The sequence below is a fragment of the Pinus tabuliformis genome, chromosome 4_1 (assembly GCF_031772625.1).
Source record: "Pinus tabuliformis cultivar Carrire ecotype Pingquan chromosome 4_1, CPIR1, whole genome shotgun sequence".
NCBI lineage: Eukaryota > Viridiplantae > Streptophyta > Pinopsida > Pinales > Pinaceae > Pinus > Pinus tabuliformis.
The window spans coordinates 557,873,100-557,880,834 of record NC_142303.1 but is presented as its reverse complement, the minus strand read 5'-3'; the positions used below and the strand labels follow the sequence as shown (position 1 = coordinate 557,880,834).

Sequence of the window (7,735 nt, the reverse complement as noted above, 5' to 3'; positions counted from 1 at the left end):
CCCATTTAACATACAACTATGCTCTGATTTTTCAACTTGTCCTGATCATGAACAACACTCGTTGGTTCGAAACTCATAGACAAAAATATTATAATGTGATCTCCACCAAAAAAAATTCTCAAAAACTCTACACTTGTACAGTTAAACCCCGTGGGTATTTTTAACTTAGGAGTACTAATCATCTTACAAGGTATTTATACAAGTTTGGTATCAGGCTTGTCGATTCTATACCGGCTCTTATCTAAATCGAACATAGTAGACATAGTATAAGATTTACATGTTGTAACAGTCTCTCGTCTATTTTTGTTTTACATTCTTACCTATACAAGTTTGTCATCATCGATGTTGATTCTCTACAGTCTTGTCTACATCAAACCTATGAGTAAATTTCTCAGGGCTTTAGTTTTTACCTTTTTTACCTCCACCTACCAGATTCAACTGGAAAATAATGTCTTTGCAGAGTGATTCCTACCAGGAGACGGGATGCTACAATCTGTTATGTTTAGGTTTCATTCAAACCAATGAACGAATAGCCATTGGTGCTGCCATTACACCTATTTCTTCTTTCAATGGTCCTCAGTATGATATTACCATACTGATATGGAAGGTCTGTGAACTTCATCACCATCCATTTGATTTTGTCAGGTTAAAGAAAGCTGCAGAGATATGTTCATTTTAATTAAAGTAAACATTAAATGCAAAGCCATAAATAAACACAAAAAATTCCAATATACAACTTTGATTTTTTATATGTACTACAATTTTTTTCCATGCATATGTTTTTGTTGTTTGCAGGATCCTAAAGAGGGCGACTGGTGGATGGAGTTTGTAGACAATGAATTGGTGGGATATTGGCCTGCACATCTCTTCACACATTTAACAGATCATGCAAATATGGTTGAATGGGGTGGTGAGGTCATAAACATGGAACCAGGTGGAGATCACACCTCCACACAAATGCGAAGTGGTAATTTTCCAAATGAAGGATTTGGCAGAACCAACTATTTTCGTAATCTACAGGTAGTAGATGCAGAAAACAGTCTACAAACCATAGACTCAGTCTCCACTACCTATTATGACAACCAAAGCGTTCACAATGATGATTAGGGTAATCATTTCTATTTCGGAGGGCCAGGGCAGAATCACGAGTGCCCTTGAGGTTCCACTAATGGATTTCCTAAATATTTTTGCAAATTATGTAACATATATTATTTACTAATATATTATTTACTAATTTTTGAACAGATTGAATCAGTGAATAAAGGCTATATAGTGGCTAGTACTTGCAGCATAGTTTAAATATGGTTTAATGAAACAAAAAATAGCAAAGACGAAGATTTAATCATAAAAATAAAATAATTAATAAAATATTATATTGTTGAATGTCATCACCAAATATTAAAAAATATGATAAACTAATATATATGTGTGTGGGAGAGAGATAGAGAGTGTTATATATATATATATAATTAAATTTATTAAAATATGTTTTTAAAATAATAAAAAGTTACCTTTAATTGAAAATATTGAGAAAAAATTATAATTAGATAATAAAAAAAGAAAAAAGCAAAAAGTTTAATAAAAAGAAATAAAACAAAAAGCAAAAAATTAATAACTAATAGAAATGGAAGTTACTAAACAACCCATAATAAGATTTCAACCAATCATCTTACAAATAAATAAATTTCAATAATAATAAAAATTAAATTTTTAATGTTAAACTATGAATAAACATCTTAAATTTTTTGTCAAAACAAACTAATATCCAATAAATAAATTTCAATAATAATAAAAATTAAATTTTTAATGTTAAACTATGAATAAACATCTTAAATTTTTTGTCAAAACAAACTAATATCCAATAAAAAAACTAAATGCCTTTCACTGGGACAAATATAATAATATATATAATCAAACTGAATTATACCATTTAATTAGGTCACAAGGATTATTTTGTATAGTTAGGTTATTGGTCAAATTGAGGGGAGCTTTGTGTCATCTCGGCACTTTTTTATTATTTCAAATCATTAAGGCATAGCAATAAGGTAGTGTGAGGTAATGCATTATGAAAAAGTTTTATTTATCACTTTGCCCCAACACATAGGTTCATTTGGATGATGTACTATTTTGAAGATTTTGAAGAAGAGAGTGTATTGCTCAAGAGTTAGCCGTGTAAATAGTGAGCAGCGTGACGCATGTCCGACCACAAAGCATTGAGTGGGGCGTGCCTTGGAGTGTTAAGATTATTGTGCTTTTTTAGACAAAAAGATGATAAAATTCCTCAAGATTTTTTTAAATTTGATATATTTATTTTATTTTGTGAAATTTTTAGATATACTTTTTTCCAAATTGGAAGGGCCAGTTCGGTAGTAATGTGGTTGGTGGTAATTGAGGCTCATAATTTAGTATTTTTAAGTGATTTGTGTTTTGAGTTGGTGCACTATTTTTTTATAGGTGGGAAAATTTATCATAATTCAGTTTTCAAACCAACACTGAATTTAGTTTTCTTATCACTCCAAAATTTCTTTTGAAAGTTTTAAAGAAGGAAATAATAGAAGTAACCACAAACCACTTTTTGAGATGAGACCATAGCCTTCCTTATGCTCAGAGAGGGCTCTCTCTTTATAATTTAACTTTGTTTTAGTTAATAAATTTTAGGCTAGTTATGGTTGCACTTGGGTTTTGTTTTGAATTTGGGTGGTGGGATCACTTAGATGAAAAGAGGTTTGCTTTTACCATTGGGCTATGGAGTCAATATCAAACAAACTGGACTAGATCAAGCTTTAAAAGACAGTGTCTACATGGCAAGATAGGTGAGTTTTTGCAGATCTCAAAGGTTGAATGGTGAAGTGGCTTCTAATCAGATCCAGGGAGCAATTAAGGGTTCCCTAGGCTGGATTATGGAAGGAATGAAAGAGGTCAACCGAGATGGGAGAGCAATTAAGGATTCTCAGATCCGGGTATCAGAGGAAAACATGTAAATGACTAACTGTGAAAAACAGAGTGTACTTAAACAAATTCTGAGTGATATTTCCAATTAGTACATTCAAATTTAGAAAACAATTAAGTTTGTGAAAAACATAAGAAAGGTAACAAAATCACATAAAGAAGATACTTCACTGCAAATAGCTCATCTCATGAATCATGCATTTCAATGCTTTTATTACTTGCGCCAGTCTGTTGACTTGAAAATGGTACAATCACCCTCAGGTTCAAGATCAAAATAACTCTACAAATGTATAGCAATCCACCCAAAATACTTCAAATGAAAAAGTATTTATACAAATTCTAAACTGAAATATCTTGAAAAAATATCAAGATTGGTTTTACAAATATCTCAAACTGTTTTACATTAATAGAACTTAAATAAAGGACACTCAAAACCAATGAATATATTTGGAACTATATTTATGGATTGATGGTGACAAAGAAATTCAAATTTGATAGCAACTCTTAATTGATGATGAGGCTTACAAATCACTAGCTACCTCCTTCCTTTGTGCATTCTGCCCAAGAAATTCTGCAAACTTAGGGTCGAGTGATACCTTTTTATATCTCAATCCGAGATAGATATGTAAAACATGAAAGATGTTATTGTAGATAAGTATGTTATTGAGATAAACCACTTTTAGTTTCCCAAAATTTAGCTCTAGCCGTTCACAATATCCTCTGCAAAAAGATGTCAAAAACAGGACTTTACACAGTCCGAAAAATAAGCTGTGAAAATATGTCTTTATCTCCATTTTTGTAATACCTGTGTAAAACGTGAGATAGGTTTTTGTAGATTGGCCTTTTAGGAACACAAACCTCCTCTGATTTCATCTTTTAACCTTAATTTTATTTTAACTGTTTTTACCTTTACTTTGGATAAACTTCATTGTTGTTGGTGAAAGTGTCTTCATCTTTGTTTAACCCTTACTACCTCCATGTTTACTTTTACTATTTACCTTGATTGCTCTGTTTTTTCATCTATCTTCACATTGACATGAATTTATTTTATCTGTATGCTTTGTAACTGTCTTCCATGTTGTTTGTCTTCACGCTGACTGCTTTTATTCACTTTGATTTTTCAATCTGATACATTTTTACTAATACTCTTTCATCTGGATGGTTTATCTTTTTCCTTTTACTGTGCTTTTTTTACTTTCATTGTAACCTTATGACTTTTACTGTACATTTTCAAATGAGGGGGTTGTTCTGGTTTTTTCTCAAAATATCTGGAAATTGGTGAATTAGCTTGCAAATTGGTTTGAATGGTGATTGTAGAGGGTACGGTGGCTATAGACGTGAACTGGATGCTCAAATTGGGTGTCCAGAGCTTCTTCGGGTGGTAGACGACAATGAATTTTGGTTGCAGAGGCTTAGGGTGTTGCAAATGTATTGCTAAGGTCTTACATAAAAAACGAGCGAAAAATGATGAAATGGGGCTTCTCGGCCTTTTAAAGGGTAACAATTATATTTTGGCAGGGAAAGTATTTTATGAACAGTGGACGATTTTCACGTTGGGTGGGGAGGCGGTTTTGGAGGCCATCGCACCACTTTTGGCAAGCATGTGGTATTTCCCCGAGGGAACACGATCTATGCCGGAGGTTGACACATAGCAAAATCGGGCTCGAGCAAAACCGTGAATCTCGCGTGCTCTCGGGCTAATAAAGTTCGGAGAGGGAGTGAGCACGATATTGATGCGTGTCGTCAGATCTAGGGGTGAGAGATCTAATGTTTGTCGCGCGGTGAAGCTGCACAAAGGGAAATCAGGGTGAAGATTTGCGGGGTTTTCTTTAACGGCACCAAGGGTTGGTGGGCTAATAGGTTTATGTTGGGGAAATATGAAGCGGGGAGTTAATTTAAACAATGCAGAGGATGAAACTATAGTTTATTATTTAATCAAGGTTTGGATATTATATATGAAAGAGTTATTTAATACGGGAAAAAGGTATATCAGGGAGCTAATACATTAGATTAGTATGTTAATATGAAATGAATGCGCGGAATGTAAAATATAGTAAGCATAATGTAAAATATGATGTTTGGCTTGAATTTCTTCACTGTGGTGGCCCAATATCAACATTTAACTTATACTTAGGATAAAAACATTTTTTGTGGGTTTTTGAGTATTTTGAATGAGAGGGGAATTAGTTAAGGGGGTTTTACCTTTCCTAGGTAAAATGTGTTTTAAACTTAGGAAAAGGGGATTTTGTAGGGTACAATGAGTGATGTAAATGGTAAAGGGTGTTTTCATGAATGAGAAGGGTTTCAATAAGGTGGAATACAATACTTGATGTCCATGAGTCATTAAGCCGAGGGTTCGGTCCCACCAAAAGTCAGAGAAATGCTCTGAGCCTTTGTGACTGGAGTTTTTTAGTACTGGAGCACATTGTGGGGAGGGAAATTAGTAATATGCCAAATGATGTGTATCCATGATTGTAAAAATTGCTTGTACCTACCCATCTTTATTTCAACATTTTATCCCTTATTTACATGGGTGCATTTGAGCTTGCAAACCCTTATTCATTTTTCTTTGAAATAAGAAACTATCCAAGAGCTCAGGTTAAACTGTTGAGCTCCCTATCACTCTCTATTTTAACTATTGATCTGCCAAGATTAAATTATTTGGCTAGTTCTTTATTCTCTATCTATCAACACTAAATTTAAAGCATGAAAATTCAAGATTAAGCTGTTTGACTTATCATGGATTATGGTATTTTAAACAAGTTCCACATAATCATTATTTGCAGAAAAAGTAAAATAGTAGTGGCATTTGAATTTGCACACTTTCATGATTTTTATCTCTTTTTGTGGGGTTCATATTTTTCACTTTTTTTATCTTTGTTTCTTTTTTGTCTTTTGATTGTTCTTTTAGGACATACCCTCTTTACATTTTTTAATTTGGGAATACATTTGCAGAAAGCAAAGGTATGTACAATATTACAATACTGACCATAGTCAATTCAAAATTATGAATCCTATTATTATAGGACCCTAACTGTAAGGTCCTCGGGTGTGCGACGTGTTTGGGCGCCAGGCGGACCGGGTGCGGGTGTGTGACGAGCCGGAGTGCATGGGCCATTGTGCGACAGGCACATGGGTGACAGGCGAGTTGAGGCACACGACGGGCGCGCACGGGTGAACAGGCGAGCTGGAGCACACGCGGGTGGAGCGACAGTTATGCGACAAAACAAGTATTGCGATGGAGAGTTTATACCCGATGGAGCGTTGGGCGAGATGTTGGAAGGCCGACCCATGATGGAGGGCGGGCCGACATGTTTGGCAAGCGTTGAGGGGTGTGTAAATGGAGGTTGGGCGGTCGGCTGGGCAGCCCCGCCCACACATTGCGATGGCTATAAGTATAATGCGTTTGGGAGGCATTTGAAGACAAGAAGTTCGATCATCACTTCACACAAGTAGTGCGCAGTCCTAGTGCGCAGAAAGGCAAGGAGGAAGAGCACATATCTCATGCGCTAAGTCTTGTTTAGCCACACGGTTGGAAACGCATTTGGAGTTGGGTGAAGTCGTTGGGCAAGGTGTGCCCGGTGATCGGTTGAGGCGTGCACGACGATCGTGCAAGTTCCCGTTTGTGCCAAGTCTTGGCGTGGGTGTCTTGGTGGCTCGGGTGAGCACCCGCCCATTGTGCAAGTGTGCACAAAGGTGAACAGAGGTTTGCCTTGATTGTAAAATTGGCTAAGAATGAAACTTTGACTTCCAAGTATACTTGTATAAGCTTGTAATATTGAAGATTGATTAATATATATATTTCGGGCAGACTCATTGTTCAGGGAGTTGCCCCTCCCTTTATATTGTGCAATTGTCTTCTTTGGTTATAATTGTTGTTGATGATGAATGTGTATGGGTGTTTATCGGTATAAAGGATAAACATAATTATACTTGGTTGCGAAACACAAACTAAGTAGGGACAAGTGAATTAGGCATAGTCCACAAACATAAGTATTGGTGAAAAGAAAGTGTTCGATGGTGCCGCACCTCGCTATAAGCGGTTGAAAGAGTACCGCAGGTGTTGGGGAGATAAATCCCCTCTGCAGATAGAGGCAATCCCTACTAGCCCAGACCGGGTCTAGCAACAATCAAACAATGCTATCACGCAAGTTCCTAATTACAAATTAAAGGTGGATGATGAGAGCCTACTTGGATTCCAATGCTAATATTCGTAGAAGAGTCGCCGCTCTCGTTCCTTTGCTCCGACTGGTCACGATCCCCACGATCTTCGTGAATGGACACCTGCACATGTAAAGAACAACACAAAAACAAGCATAAAATCCAATAGATGCAATTATATATCAGTCAAAAAAGATATAACTCAAACATCATTACAAAAGACAATGAGAGTGGAACCATAATGATAGTCATCTATTATTGATAAACAACAAAGAAGAATACAACCATAGTTCTGACGTCAAATCCTCCTTTGGCTGGATGATCAGCTACATATGCCTTGCAAAGCTTGTTGGGATTGGGAACAAGCCTCTCTCTCTTTGATTATGAATGCAAAGAAGACTCTTGCAGCAATCTCTTAGACTTCTGAAATTATAATTCTCCCTATGCTCGAACTAGCTTGTCAAAGGCAACAGAACAAGCTTTTATAGATGGAGGAGAAGGAGATAAGATCAATCACACCATCTATGGGATTGGGTTTATCCTCAAAAAGCTATTATGGATAGAGGAAAGGGAGATAAGATTAATCACGACATCCATGGGATTGGCATTATCCTTAAAAAGCTTC

The 7,735-nt window shown here is 35.8% G+C and overlaps 1 pseudogene; it reads left to right on the top strand.

The window, feature by feature from the left end:
• The first annotated feature begins 448 nt into the window (after positions 1-448).
• On the top strand, positions 449-1,158 carry LOC149177067 (protein neprosin pseudogene; annotated as a pseudogene).
• Positions 1,159-7,735: the final 6,577 nt, after the last annotated feature.